The following is an 11165-nucleotide window of genomic DNA, read 5'->3' on the forward strand; positions in this document are numbered from 1 at the left end:
ATTCAAAAGATCAGCTCTAGGCAGAATTGTCAGTTTTTCAAAACAAGCATACAGCGTCTGTAACCCGAGGTACCACTGTACTTACTTGGAATGTCAAATTGTGAGCACCAAAAGCAAGCAAGCAATGAAATGAAAACGGAACAGAGAATGCTAAGCTGGAAATTCTCAGATCTGGACTTTTGCGCCTAAGCAAGATATATAATGCAGTACATGCATTACAAAAAGCTCTCCAATAGTTTGTTTTTTTTATAATGGCAGGTGCAGCCCCACCATGGTGCTGGTTTTTAAAGCATTAATATCTGCTGCAATAAAATGAATAGAAACTTGAGGTAATTTTAATCTGTTTTAGTATTTTAAGTTCTGTATGTTTTAAAGTATGGTTGTGAATTTTTCTTGATTTTACTGTTTTATGTTTTGTAAACCACTTTTGGGGGGGGGTGTTTTTTTACAATCAAGCAGTGTATACATTTTTATGAAATAAATAAATAAAATAAGGAGGAAATGAATTGGGACATAGCATTGCAGGAAGATGGGTTTAACTACAGCGATTTCCCCAGTGAAAAAAATCTCCAACTGCTATTTGCTCGATGGGACAAAGCATACAAATCTAACGCAAATACCTGTGTTGTTTGTTTTGTGCTGCAGGGCAAAACAGCAGCTTTGGGAAAGCAATTTTAATTGGGAAATGGTGCAGAGGCAGCAAAGGTTTGCACCTTCGCCAGAGTCCCAATCCAAGTCCCCTCCTTGCACCTGCTACTAAGGCTCTTTTGAAGACGTAGGCAGTCCTATTCACTGAGCTCCAGCACCGTGTTTACTTTCACTTTGGTTTCTTCAGAAGGTCTGGGAAAGACCTCTGCCCAGCAGCACAGGCAGTTGTTGGCAGTCAAAAGAGACAATATTGGAGGGGAAATGGATTTACTAAGATTAAGGTATTTTCATGCGTCTTGATGAAGTGATTTTAATTTTAGCATATATGTTTAGTATGAATTAAATGAAGGAAGCTGCAGCCTACTGCAGCTCATGCCACCACACATATGCTGGGTTTCAGGGTTCTATGGCAAAGATGCGCAGAAATCAGGTTGTTATTCTAATAGATCACAGGGTACTCTGCAATAGTTGGTGGCTTCCAGTGGTTTGAACAATGACACAAAGCCCACCCTATTAGAATTATTAGAGTCCCTGTAATAACACAGATAGACAATATAGATGATAGATAGATAGATGATAGATAGATAGATAGATAGATAGATAGATAATAGATAGATAGATAGATAGATAGATAGAAGATAGATAGATAGATATGCAGCACCTCCCAGTGTTTGGGTAATGGGATGCAGTTGATCAGTTCCAACAACCTTGTAAATAAGGCTCCAAAAGTTAGTAGCCTGCAAAAAATAAAAAATGCTAACCTGCTGGGGCTGGCAGAGGAAGGACAGAGAGTTCTGTCCCTCCTGCAGCAGTCTGTGGCATTTTGCTGCTGGGCACAGAGGAGGTGGCGTTCTTTCTTTGGCAGACTACAGGGTTCTATGATATGCTCAGAGTAGGAAGAGAACTCTACATCCCTCCTTAACTCGCCTACTTCTTCACCTGCATGGAATTGCCTACAGCTACCAGGCTAGCGTTTAAATGCAAGGTGTTCTACCACTCCAGCTACTATTTGCACCTGGTTCAGGTTGGTAGATCTTAGAATTCTTAGTTAAAAAAGAAAGGAGAACCTGAAAGCCTGAAGTCTACCTACACCTGCTCTATGGGATGACTTCCTGCATTTCTAGTTTGTATTTTTATTTGTTTTTAAGTAGAGTCTTGCCCACTCCAAGACCAGAAGACAGAGTGAGTTCAATTTAAATAAACAGTTAAGAAAGCTGTGTGCTTACAGTAGTTAAAGTATCAGATCAGCAGTGTGGAGAGACCCAGTCTTCCCACAGCCATATAGCTAGACTAACCTAACTAGTTAGACAAGTCTCTATCTTTCAGCCTAATCTACCTCAGAAAAGGCAATCAAAATGATCAAGGGGATGGAACAGCATTTGTTACTTTAGAGACTCTGTGAGTAAGAGGCGGCATCATAAGAAGTTTACGAAATGATGCACAGCATGGAGAAAGAGGCTTTCCTGCCTCTCTCATAACACCGGAACTTGTGGGCATCCCCTGAAGCTGAATGTTGAGAGATTTGGGGCAGATAAAAGAAAGTACTTCTTCATGCAGTGCATAGCTGAACTATGGAACTCACTGCCACAGGAGGCTGTGATGGCTTTAAAAGAGAATTAGATAAATTGATGATTGATTGATTTTTGGAACTCAGTTGGAAAGATGATGTGTAAATGCAATCCCATGCCATTGGAAATAAACCTTATATCACATCATAGTCTCAAGTGACCTTCATTCCAAGGAAACCAAACCCAAAGTTTGCACTGGAACTCCCGAACTCTCTTCCTCCTGCATACTGAAGACCGACATGAAACACAGGGAGGGATGGCAGACTACAGACTACCATCAGCGCTAGAGTCACTGATAGTAATAACTGCCTATGACAAAGTAAAACCTCGTAGAAGCTGCACTCTCACCTTATGGGAAAAGAGTGGGAAATTGCAGTGACTACTTTTTATTAGGTACATTTGGAGAGAGTGCCTGAAGAACTATGGATGGAGGCTCGTAACATTATACAAGAGGCAGCAACTAAAACCATCCCAATGAAAAGGAAATGCAAGAAAGCAAAGTGGCTGTCCAACGAGGCCTTACAAATAGGGGGGGAAAGAAGGCAAGCAAAATGCGAGGGAGATAGTGAAAGATAAAGGAAATTGAATGCAGATAGCAAGGAGAGACAAGAAGGCCTTCTTAAACGAGCAATGCGAGGAAATAGAGGAAAACAATAGAATGGGAAGAACCAGAGATCTGTTCAAGAAAATTGGAGATATGAAAGGAACATTTCGTACAAAGATTACCATAATAAAAGACAAAAGTGGAAAGGACCTAACAGAAGCAGAAGACATCAAGAAGAGGTGGCAAGAATACACAGAGGGACTATACCAGAAATAAATGGATGTCTCGTATACCCCAGGTAGTGTGGTTGCTGACCTTGAGCCAGACATCCTGGAGAGTGAAGTCAAATGGGCCTTGGGAAGCATTGCTAATAACAAGGCCAGTGGAAGTGATGATATTCCAGCTGAACTATTTAAAATTTTAAAAGATGATGCTGTTAAGGTACTACACTCAATATGCCAGAAAATTTGGAAAACTCAGCAGTGGCCAGAGGATTGGAGAAGATCCCAATCCCAAAGAAGGGAAGTGCCAAAGAATGCTCCAACTACCGCACAATTGCACTCATTTCACACGCTAGCAAGATTATGCTTAAAATTCTACAAGGCAGGCTCAAGCAGTATGTGGACCGAGAACTCCCAGAAGTGCAAGCTGGATTTAGAAGAGGCAGAGGAACCAGAGACCAAATTGCAAACATGCGCTGGATTATGGAGAAAGCTAGAGAGTTCCAGAAAGACATCTACTTCTGCTTCATTGACTATGCAAAAGCCTTTGACTTTGTCGACCACAGCAAACTATCGCAAGTTCTTAAAGAAATGGGAGTGCCTGATCACCTCATCTGTCTCCTGAGAAATCTCTATGTGGGACAAGAAGCTACAGTTAGAACTGGATATGGAACAACTGATTGGTTCAAAATTGGGAAAGGCTGTATATACGGCAAGGCTGTATATTGTCCCCCTGCTTATTTAACTTATATGCAGAATTCATCATGTGAAAGGCTGGGCTGGATGAATCCCAAGCCGGAATTAAGATCGCCGGAAGAAATATCAACAACCTCAGATATGCAGATGACACAACCTTGATGGCAGAAAGTGAGGAGGAATTAAAGAACCTTTTAATGAGGGTGAAAGAGGAGAGCGCAAAATATGGTCTGAAGCTCAACATCAAAAAAACAAAGATCATGGCCACTGGTCCCATCACCTCCTGGCAAATAGAAGGGGAAGAAATGGAGGCAGTGAGAGATTTTACTTTCTTGGGCTCCATGATCACTGCAGATGGTGACAGCAGTCACGAAATTAAAAGACGCCTGCTCCTGGGGAGAAAGGCGATGGCAAACCTAGACAGGATCATTAAAAGCAGAGACATCACCTTACCAACAAAGGTCCGTGTAGTTAAAGCCATGGCTTTCCCAGTAGTGATGTATGGAAGTGAGAGCTGGACCATAAAGAAGGCTGATCGCCGAAGAATTGATGCTTTTGAATTATGGTGCTGGAGGAGACTCTTGAGAGTCCCATGGACTGCAAGAAGATCAAACGTATCCATTCTTAAGGAAATCAGCCCTGAGTGCTCACTGGAAGGACAGATCGTGAAGTTGAGGCTCCAATACTTTGGCCACCTCATGAGAAGAGAAGACTCCCTGGAAAAGACCCTGATACTGGGAAAGATGGAGGGCACAAGGAGAAGGGGACGACAGAGGACGAAATGGTTGGACAGTGTTCTCGAAGCTACAAACATGAATCTGACCAAACTGCGGGAGGTAGTGGAAGATAGGAGTGCCTGGCGTGCTCTGGTCCATGGGGTCACGAAGAGTCGGACATGACTAAACGACTAAACAACAACAACATTTGGAGACCAAATTGCGGGTGTCTTGATGGCTTGGGTACTGGTGCAGAAATAAATTGGGTTCCCTATTGTTTTCCCTGAAAAAAAAAGATAAATTGATGAATGATGAGGTTATATACTATCCATACTGGATATGTTCTACCTCCACTGTCAGAGACAATCTGCTTCTGAATGCCAGTTGCTGGGTATCACATGTGGGCAGAGCGCTGTTGCACTTATGTCCTGCTTGCTTGCCGAATGTCAATTCTGCCCTTTAAATCCCAGTAATGTCCTAAAAAATCTGGAAAATCTGGCAGCCCTATGCTGGACTAGATGTTATTCTGCATTTCTGAATTGCTCCAGCTACTATATAATAAATTTAGTTTCAGTGGCAGGTGTAAAGCCGCTACCAACAAGGATTTTGGAATGTGGAAGAGTTGGATAAGTTGCTATTCTGGCAGCCTTATGAACTGAATCATTGCCCTTGATCCAAACCTATTTAGAAATCTAGCAGCAAATTATATCATAGTTCCATGAAAACAGCCTCCAATTGGGAATGGATAACAGAAAGATATGAGTGAAAGTTATATCTAGAGAAGTTCATGAACTCTGAGAATTAGAGCACTGTCATGCAAAGCTTACTTATTTATAAGATTTCTTACCCACATCACCATAAGGTCCCCAGAGTGTACAATTCTTAGACACATGATTGAGAAGCTAGGCAGTAATTTTTAATGTCTCTCCCTGACAAGAATGGAACACCTGCAGGAAACTCTCAACTCCAACCCAATACAACTGCCATCTAGTGGAAAAAAACATACAGTGGCACTATCCACACATTACCCTTTCGTTAAGAAAAGAATTACATATATCAGCACTATTGAAATATCCTGTAGTTCAGGTTTTCAGTCACACATCTCTAAATCTCAAAGGCTTCCAAATAACTCAAGCAATGCAAGTGATAATCTGACTAGTAAAATAACTGGCAGAATCTTAGTAACTGAGCTTAGTTTTTTAGGTACCACTTGGTGATGGTACTTTCTCAGGAATAGGAAAATGATGTCAATCGTTTCTGTTAAGTATTCCATATTTTACCCATGCAAAATATGATTTCTGTTTCATTTTCCCCCTTGTTCTAAAAGCTGGAATTTACCAGTCCGATTTCCACCAAATTTGATATTCTCTCTCTCTCTCTCTCTCTCTCTCTCTCTCTCTCCCATAGCTGTCAACTTTCAGAAAATAAGGGATCAGCAGCCTCACCTGTCCCGGAGACAGTCTACGGGGTATCTAACAATCCGGGATAGCAGTGGGAAGCAGCGGGAAATGGCGCTGGAATAAGGGAATTTCCCACAAAAAAGGAAAGGTTGGCAGCTGTGCTCTCTCCTGGCTCTAAATGCGGTAGTTCTCACTGAATTGCCAGTTACAGAAATCCTACTTTAGTTTAGTTTGATAATTGGAAAGGTACTTATTCCAGGTCAGGTCATTCTGAAATAAGATTCATATCTAAGTTTTCTCATTAATATAGCACTCTCCTGGCTATTAGTGATGTTGGCCTGTAGCTTAAAAGAGTAATATGTGAGTCGTTCTATCTCAAGATTTTATTTGCAGTCCTTACTGCCCTCTTTGCCTCTCTGCTTGTTTGAAGGAAAAAATGGACTAGTGGTGGTGTGGCAGAAATTCTGCTGCTTTAAATTGAGCTGTATTGTCTATTGCATAGACTGTGATACAACTGTTCATTATTAGGCCTTCTAATTCACTCAGTGGTTAGCACTTTCTGGTCATCTCTGGTATTTTGTAAGCTTCAAGTTCTGGATCTCCATGAGTAACAGTTTGGATTTGATGAAATGTATTTTCTGTACTCCACCTAATCCATATCTGTTTGCATCCTCTACTAACCACTGGGGGGCCTGTTGGCACTGTAAAATTTTAATATGTATCTTTGTAAAGGCAGCCTCCTTAACTGGTCCCCCAAACCAGGATGTAGTGGATTTCAGTAGCAGGTCTAGTGGTTGTACTTCTGTTGAGGTGTCATGCAAATATCAACCTAGATAAATGATAGAATAGATGTTATCCACACAGGTATATCTATCCTGCACACCAATATTGGTTTGATTCCTCATTAATTATAAAAAATAATCAAAGAAAGTATTGTTTGCTGAGGTGCTGAGAATACGGGGTTAGCTTTCTCTTACAGAACTATAATTCCCAGAGTGTCCAGTGTGTGTTGGAAGGAATAACAGTGAAATCTACTGAAATTTATAGTGTAGATATGCCCTTCGTTTATGTAGCACATGGTAAGGATTACATTATTACCAAGTGGATTTTGGAGGACAGATGGCCAGCCTGATCCTCAAAATACTTTGCAGCGTCCAGCCTCATTGAAACAAATGGTGCTTGCACCCAGCAGAGCACTCAAACCAATATCGTTAAAATGACACATTCAACGCCTCATCTGCGCAAAGCAGAAAAGGCTTAGCCCACATAAACTTGACACTTCCCTGTCAGTCAGCCAAATGATGACCTCGTATGCATATAGGCTCCTAGTCTCCAAAGGGAGCAATTAATGCAAGGCACAAGGTTCTCCAGATGTGCCAGAATTGTTTGTTCCCATGGGCTGTAGCATCACAACATTCTATTGCTTTTACATGCCTAAATATGAATTAAGCTTTAAAGTAGCCTCCAAGCCAAAATAAAAACAGGATTGCTTTTAGTTTTGCAGAAGGATATTTTGTCCAATCTAGTACATAACAGACACTGCCATATTAACAGATACATGCTATGTACTCATGCAGCCTGATCCTATGTGTGTTTACTCAGAAGCCTATGCCACTAATTTCAGTGTGGCTTACTCTCAAGTGTGCACAGCACACAGCGTTGCAGCCTTAGTTATTTTCAGTCCTATATTAACAAACATGAGGGTACTTTAATTCTGTTTACCTTTTGTCTTCTTCTTTCCCCATAGCAGGTGTTAACAGACCTTAATGTATACACGCTTAATGTATGGCCGCAACACTGTTGTGCAATTTGCTCCCTAGAGAAGCCCACTTGACCACTTCTTTGCTGACCTTTAGCGTGACTTTTTAAAACAGGCTTTTAAATTTCAACCTATTTCTGACTCCATTTTGTGGTTGTATGCTTTCTTGTATTACGGTGTTAATTTATGTTAAATTGCATTTTTAAATCATATTTATTTTTGATTTTTAAAAAATTACAAAAGTACAAGCATATACAATGTGTAACAAAAATTCCCATCTCTTCCCTCTCTCCAAAATATTCCATGTGCATATATTTAGCTCCAAAAAAAGGTAAGTAACAGTGAAGTTCATGTGCTGAATTTTGGATAGTTGATTGTTGAGCATTGTTGTCTATTTTTATCTTAACATTTATTTCCAGTGAGAGACCTGAATTGCTGGTGGTTTAATAATTGTACTCTCTCTTCTAATGTACTGAAGTAACATATACCAAGTTTGCTCAAAATCATCTTTGGTTCTCATGGTAAGTTGCAGCTGAAAGTTTAGGATGTAAGCGTGTTGCACAAGCAGTGAGAGCCAGTGTAGTGTGCTGATTAAAAGTACTTACACTAGTGAGAACAGGACAAACCCTACTCTGCCACAGAGCTTACTGTCATGGTCTATTGGAGAAAGCATGAATAGTGCCAGAACAGTTGTTAGAAGGTTGTCCATGTCAGGCAACTGTCCTCCCACAAGCAGCTCCTACACTTTGCAACTTCCTGCCTATTGACATCTGGTAGGCACCTTCGCTGTATTTTTTTGGCCCTCACTTAAAACATTGTTATGTAGGCAAGCGTGTCTAGACATGTAGAAGTTACATGTGTTTTCTCTCTTTTTTAGCTACTGCTGATTTGAATGTTTTTAACTGCTATTTATCAAGAATTTTAATCCTTTATTTTTATAAACCTCTTAAGAGGTATTCTTGCAATCCAATGCCCTTGCACATTGCCTTGAGTTCATGGGGGGGCGGAGAACAGGACAAAATGTTAATAAAATACTGATGATTGATAATACGTTGACTTTTCCACCAATATAAGTTGGAGAAAAGCCTATCATAACCACCCCCCTACTGGGCAGGAACTCATCAGACTTAAACATAGGGAACAGCTTTAGCCTATCCATTCCAAAGATTCTCTCCACTCCCTGCCCCCCCCCCAGATAGTGGTTATTCCCTGAGCCCAGCTGATGAAAGACACAGATGTGCTTACAGAGAAGCAGCTCTTGCCGCCTCCCTTGTTCCCCAGAGCCCTTCTCAGCCAGCTTGATATCTAAGTGGAAAGGAAGAAAATAGGCTGTCAAGTGAGGTTGCCACCCAAATGATTTTCTGAATTGATTAGCTCCTCTCTCTTTTTGCAACCCCCGCCCCAATCACAGATCCCGAGGCTTGCAAGCAGAGATCCTTGCAGATCTTACAGGCTAAGTAATGACATGGGGTAAGAGAACTCTAGGGAAAACCTAGATGGAACCTTATAGAAAACGAGACAAAGGAAAAGGCAAAGCAGGGAGGGGGAACAACCCAAAAGGGGCACTAAATAACTGCCAGAAAGGAGCACAGATTGTAACAGTCGGAGACCACCTTGGGGCTGCAGCTGGTTTTGTCTCTCTGACTTAAAGGAGAGGCAAGGCAAGCATGCTGGGAAAAGACTGTAGACTGAAGAGTTAATTAATAAGGGATGGACAAGCAGGCAGAGAAAAGGGAGGCTTAAATCCTCAACTTTTCTGTGGACCAAGCATCCGAATAAAAGATATGCTAAGCAGGAGCCTGTTACTGAAGCTAGTTATGGTCAGCAGTTATTGTGCTATGGCTTGTGCACAGAGCTGATGCAAAATGCCATTTGGAATGGGGAAAAGAAAATCAGCAAATACCAGATATTGAAAGACCCAACTTTCAGAAGACCAGCTTGCATAATATTGCCAGGTCCCTTTGGGCCATAAAATGAAAGCTCTGTAGTGTTTTCTAATTACTACTACTAAGAGCATGTGTGTACAGAGTTCATTACAGGCATTGCAACTGTATGGCCAATTTGATTTTCTACAAGTTTCGCACACTGCCCAACATATCACTCTTCTATGTTCATAGGCAGTATGCTACGGAAAACTAGTTGCAATGAGTTGGGTTGTGTTTAGAGAGCACTGCTGCCTTATGTCCTGCTTGTGGGCTTCCCAAAGGCATCTACAGTGGTAACTAAGGTTAAGTACTTAATTCGTCCTGAAGGTCTGTACTTAACCTAAAACTGTTCTTAACCTGAAGCACCACTTTAGCTAATGGGGCCTCCTGCTGCCGGAGCATGATTTCTGTTCTCATCCTGAAGCAAAGTTCTTAACCTGAAGCAATATTTCTGGGTTAGCGGAGTCTGTAACCTGAAGTGTATGTAACCTGAAGCGTATGCAACCTGAGGTACCACTGTAGTAGGTCACATAGGAAACAGGATGTTGGATTAGATGGGTCCTTGCTCCAACCTGCCAGGGTTCAACTGATGGTAGGCAGTGCACAGAGTATCTTTTCTAAATAGCCTGTGAAATTGGAGTCTAAGTGTAGGTGGGATTCTTCTTCAATATCCACTGGACCCATATGGTACTTGCATGTTTGTCCCTGAGAAGCAAATAATAGCTTCAGGGGTGGGGGATTTAGAGAAGAAAAACAGCATTTGAAAAAGGGTTAATCACTTCCCCCTCAGCCTCATGACCCCAACCCGATTTGCTCCCTGGTCTCTGCGGCTGCTTTTAAGCTTTTAGAAAAGTGCGGGAGATCTGATTATGGATCTCCTGCCATCTCATCTAGTTGTCCTCTTGCTGATTGCTTGTATGAGTTTTACTTGTTTTTTTTTTTATTTAAGTCTAAATAAAATTTGCACCTGGGTTTTGTTTTAAGATGCAAATATGTATTGCTGCAGGGAGTAGCATATAAAAGTCATTTACCCTCCTGTGTTTCAGTAAGATAGCTCTGAGGAATCTGAAGCCCTCCATTATTCCCAGCCAGCAAGGCCAGTGGTCAGTGATGATGATGATTAACATTTCTATACTGCCCTGAAGATCACAGGGTGGTTTACAACATAAAACACAAAAATGAATATCATAATAAAAAAACAAAACACCCCCCCCCGAGTTTAAAAGGCCATAGATTGTTTAATTAGCCAAAGACCTGTGAGAAGAGGATTGTTTTTGCCTGGCACCTAAAGGCGCCAGGTGACCCTCCTTGGGGAGGGTATTCCACAAGCGAGGAGCCACTACAGAAAAGGCCCTTTCTTGTGTTGCCAACCTCTTATAGAGGAGGTACATGAAGAAGGGTCCAGGTTGGTTCATATGGGGAAAGTGATGATGGCTGTTGTAGTCAGACAAGATCTGGAGGGTCACAAGTTAGCCATTCCTAAGTATAAGAGAAGGAGATTGTCTATTTAACTTCACTAGGAAGTCCTATTTAATTGTACCCAACACCTACACCCCAAAACAATTAGGAGTAAGCAAGGCCTCTCAAACGCCAGCCTTTGGCAGAATGTACTATATTAATTCCACAGTTATTCAAGTCTGTTGACTAGGATGGCACTCCTAGGATGCTACCTAATAAGCACTAACCAT

The 11165-nt window shown here is 41.4% G+C and overlaps 1 long non-coding RNA gene across 1 annotated transcript; it reads right to left on the reverse strand.

The window, feature by feature from the left end:
* Positions 1 to 6255: 6255 nt before the first annotated feature.
* Positions 6256 to 10268, reverse strand: LOC309542133. The gene is made up of 2 exons (XR_014224113.1): positions 8798 to 10268; positions 6256 to 6622 (listed from the first exon to the last, which is right to left on the reverse strand). It is a non-coding gene; the product is annotated as an uncharacterized lncRNA (long non-coding RNA).
* Between the last annotated feature and the right edge of the window lie 897 nt (positions 10269 to 11165).

The sequence above is a fragment of the Podarcis vaucheri genome, assembly GCF_965113315.1.
Source record: "Podarcis vaucheri genome assembly, chromosome: 10".
In the NCBI taxonomy this organism is placed as follows: Eukaryota; Metazoa; Chordata; class Lepidosauria; order Squamata; family Lacertidae; genus Podarcis; species Podarcis vaucheri.